Genomic DNA, 5,125 nt, shown 5'->3' with positions numbered 1-5,125 from the left:
CACCAACAACATGGCTAAGTATGAGGCCTGCATCTTGGGACTCAAGATGGCCATTGACATGAACATTCAAGAGTTGCTAGTGATCGGGGATTCAGACTTGCTTATACATTAGGTCCGAGAAGAATGGGTGACCAAAAACTCCAAGATACTCCCTTATCTACATCATGTGCAGGAGTTGAGAAAGAGGTTCACAAAGACAGAGTTCCAGCATGTTCCCAGAGTCCAAAATAAGTTTGCCGATGCATTGGCTACCCTATCATCCATGAAACAGCATCCAGATAAGAATTTCATTGACCCTATTCCAGTAAAGATCTACGATCAGCCAGCTTACTGTGCTCACGTCGAAGAAGAAGTGGATGGAAAACATTGGTTTCATGATATCAAGGAATACTTGGCGAAAAGAGAATACCCAGAGCTTGCAAACGCTATTCAGAAGTGCACGCTTCGGAGGTTATCAAACAATTTCTTTCACAACGGAGGAATCCTATATAGGAGGACTCCTGATTTGGGATTACAAAGGTGTATCGACGTAAAGGAAGCATCTAAATTACTAGAAGAAATCCATGCTGGGACCTGCGGGCCACATATGAATGGCTTTGTCTTAGCCAAGAAGATACTCCGAGCTGGTTATTTTTGGATGACTATGGAAACGGACTGCATCCAATAAGTCCGGAAGTGCCACCGCTGTTAGATACATGCAGATATGATAAAGGTGCCTCCAAACGAGCTTAATGTTACAAGCTCACCATGGCCATTCGCCGCTTGAGGAATGGATGTTATCGGACCAATATAACATGCCGCATCAAATGGGCATAGGTTCATCCTAGTGGCAATTGATTATTTCACCAAATGGATTGAAGCAGCATCATACAAGGCAGTGACTAAGAAAGTCGTAGCAGACTTCGTCCGCGACCGTATCGTTTGTCGGTTCGGAATTCCAGAATCAATCATTACTGATAATGGTTCCAATCTCAATAGTGACTTGATGAAAGCCATGTATGAAACCTTCAGGATCAAACACAAGAATTCTACAGCCTACAGACCTTAGATGAACGGAGCCGTAGAGGCAGCCAATAAGAATATCAAGAAGATACTAAGGAAAATGATAGAGAAGCATAAGCAGTGGCACAAGAAGTTATCACTTACTTTATTGGGGTATCGCACCACAGTCTGTACATCAACCGGGGCAACTCCCTATATGCTGGTTTACGGTACAGAGGTTGTTATTCCCGTTGAGGTAGAAATTCCTTCCCTAAGGATCATACAAGAAGCTGAAGTCGACAATGCAGAATGGCTGAAAAGTTGTTACGAATAGCTAGCTCTTATAGACAGAAAGAGAATGAATGTAGTTTGCCACGGTCAGCTTTATCAGAACAGAATGGCCAGAGTCTTCAACAAAAGAGTCAAGCCAAGACAATTCGCACTGGGGCAGCTGGTGCTAAAGAAGATTTTCCCGCATCAGGACAAGTCCAAAGGGAAGTTCTCTCTCAACTGGCAGGATTCGTACATGGTCCACCGGGTTCTAACAGGAGGAGCCCTCATACTCTTAGAAATGGACGGAGAAGTTTGGCCGAAGCCGATCAATTCAGATGTAGTGAAGCGATACTATATGTAACCTTTATGCTTTCCTATATGATGTAATTTGAACTATGCCTGACCTGATTCCCATTTAAGAGGGGATACGTAGGCAGCCCTATGGGTTCGGTCACAATTCAATAAAATTTTCATTTCCCCCGCTATTGGAAACTGGGGCAGAATTTTGAGGAGGACCCTCAAAATTCCGAAGTTGAGTCCAGCCATTTATCATTAATAGCCATTAGGAGCAGCAGCCCAGTAAACTGGGGCAGAATTTTGAGGAGGACCGTCAAAATTTCTTAGCAAACGAAGTTGCAATGTCTTGAACCACATCGTAGTCGTCGGTTCATCTAAAGAAAATTATTCTTAATTATGCACTTATATTATGCTTTTACTAAATCATGCATGTTCATTACTAAATTTTCCTTGCTTAGCAATGCTACCCCAATAATATATACAGTATCACCGGAACAGAGTCGAGCGGGTCAAGCAGAGCCAGCGGGAATACGAACTAACCTCCCCTTGTGTTTTAAAACTCACGATTTTTCTTTGGATGCAGGCACTTGAGATGCAAAATCATCAAATATACTATACACTCATAAGACTCACATTACTCGGAAATACTACTCTTAGAACTGTTGCACTTGCTCACAGCTATTATCCGTACGTAGTGTCCCCAGCAGACATAGTATCCCCAGAAGTCGTAATATCGCAATCCGCTATCAGCTAAGAAAATTCTATTACTATTTGCCTTTTTACTTCCTGCATAAGGCTACCATTCTACCTTCCAAGGTTAAGCTCTACCTCCATCTGCATTCTCTGCATTGCATAAGGATACCATTCTGCCTTCCGAGACTAAGCTCTGTCTCCATCTGCATTCTCTGCATTGCATAAGGCTACCATTCTACCTTCCGAGGTTAAGCTCTACCTCCATCTGCATTCTCTGCATTGCATAAGGCTACCATTCTGCCTTCCGAGGTTAAGCTCTACCTCCATTTGCATTCTCTGCATTGCATAAGGCTACCATTCTGCTTTTCGAGACTAAGCTCTGTCTCCATCTACATTCTCTGCATTGCATAAGGTTATTATTCTACCTTCCGAGGTTAAGCTCTACCTCCATCTCGCATGGCTGAAAGATCGCCACTTTTATTTACATCTGCATGGCTGAAATATCGCCGCTTCATTTATATCTTGCATGGCTGAAATATCGCCACTTCATTTATATTTGCATTGGCTGAAAGATCGCCGCTTCATTTATACCTCGCATCGGCTGAAAGATCGCCACTTATTGCATTTTATTGGCTGAAAGATCGCCACCTATTGCATCTCATGGGCTGAAAGATCACCAAATTGTCCAAAGGCGTCATTGTTCAGAGGCACCATTTTCATACCCCTAGAACGTTCATGACCTGAGGACCCCCTTTTATCTTTTGCATATCATTATTCAAAGGCATCATAGTTCGTAGGCATCATTATCACAGCCCGAGAACATCATTTCATCGCATGCGAGTCCTTTACTATACGCTTCATGGCTCAGGACGTCATGGTCTAAGGACGTCATCCTAACCGTCAAAAGACAGCATTCATGGTCCAACGGGAACTTGCATCATGTTTAAATTTACGCACAATATACACTTATATTGCTTATTTGCAGGTAAACCAGCGAGCAATGACCATCTCAGTAGGAGCAATCCCGCTCCAATTCCCGCAGCCCTATTAGACTTTAACCATCCATCCTAACCCAAATATCGCGTCTGTCTTGGAAAATCTCCATCGGCATATTCCGCCGACGGATCCTGGACTACATATGGCCTGATTCCTGTAAGACCAAAGATATGTAGGCAGCTCAGGACCAGAGCACGGTTAACCTCTTCAAACCATTTCATTCGGTCAAATTGGCCATCACATCTTTATCTGACAACTCTTTTATCCTTCCCGGGTAAAGAGGTGCAGCTGTTAATACCCAATTTTTCCATATGCATTTTATATATGCAAAATACTTTCAAAATAGCATATATATATGCATATATAAGTATGCCCAAGTATTTTAGTATTTTTTCCTAATTTTTAAAAGATTTTTTAAATCAATTTATTGCCCATTTTAGCAGTACAAAAACTAATAGTTATTCTCGAAATCATCATTTTGGCGAAAAACTTATTCTACTCTTACATTTATACTGAAATATAGCAAAGGTAATTTTTACGCATTTTTTACAAATTTATTTAGTATTTTAAAGCTAAATTGCATATAATTGCAATTTTAGCCTATCTTAGGATTTAATTACGTTTATAATTACAAAATTGATTCTAGTATTTTAGTTTAATATTTAAACATTATTAATTAATTTAGTGCTTTTAATTTATTTTCAGAAATCATTTTACTATTTTTATAAAAATAAAAGGGAAAAGTGGTTATTTAAATACTAGCCCTATTTTATTTCAATTATAGCCTAAAATCAGCCCCAATTAACCCCAATTTCAAATTCAAACGGGCCAGCCCAATTCCTAAAATGACCCGCCCCTAACCCGCTTATCCAACCCGCCTGGTTTCCCCTTTTGATCCAGGCCGTTAATCATTTCGATCAACGGCCAGAATTTCCCCTTTCCTTTTTAATTCCCAAACACCACCCAACCCTATCTCATTTCTCACCAACCGCCACCTCTGAATCATCTCATCTCTCAAACTCTCTCGAAGGTTCTTGAAACCCTAATCATCTCCTACTGTCTTCTCTTCAGCTCACCGAAATCCATGGCCTCTCAGGCCATGGATGGCTTAAACTCATCTCCCTCTGCTCTTAAACACTTGGTGTTCGAAGTTTCGAGGTCTGAACTCAATGGTGTCTGTTCAGATCCTCTCCGATTCGAGGTTCTATGGCCTCTCTGTCCTTGCTCCGGCATATCCAAGCATTATGAGCCTATTTCTGACTTATCCGACTCAGATCGGACCTTTTCCAAGCCTTTCTTGCTTTAGGGTTCCTCTGAAACCCTATCTATTTGAGGTTTTCTCTGATTGTTTTCTTAAATCTGTTCTATATTTGTGCTCTACGTGAGTTTTTAAACGTTTTCCGAATTTTTCTTTCAAAAATCACTTCTTTCCGATTTAGGTTTTTTCTGAAAAGCTTAAAATGTTTCTCTAGCTTTTCTTCTTCTTTTGGTTGTGTGTATTTGTCTACAGTGTTCTTATGTTTTACTTTATCATGCATGTTCTTCTGTGCTTCGTTTTTCTACTGTGTTTTGTACTATGCTCGCATGTTTATCTTGTTGTATCTTCCTATAAGATCTTTTGCTATGCTTTTCTGGTATTTTTGTGTTCTTCTACTGTATGTATTTCCTACTGAGTTCTTAAGTTTTATTTGCCTTCTACTGAACTCTGTTTAAGTCCCTTCTAAAAGGTTTTCTTAAACACGTTTCTTCTACTGCCGTGACTATTCTCTCATTATGCTCATACGCTCTATTTGCTTCGAATATTATTTGTATCTACTTTTCTTCTCATGAGATTCTGAAAGGAAATCTCTGAGCATGTGTCCTCCTCATCTCTATATTTGACTCG

This window comes from Nicotiana sylvestris, chromosome 10 (assembly GCF_000393655.2).
Source record: "Nicotiana sylvestris chromosome 10, ASM39365v2, whole genome shotgun sequence".
Classification (NCBI taxonomy): domain Eukaryota; kingdom Viridiplantae; phylum Streptophyta; class Magnoliopsida; order Solanales; family Solanaceae; genus Nicotiana; species Nicotiana sylvestris.
Note: the sequence above shows the minus strand (reverse complement) of the source record.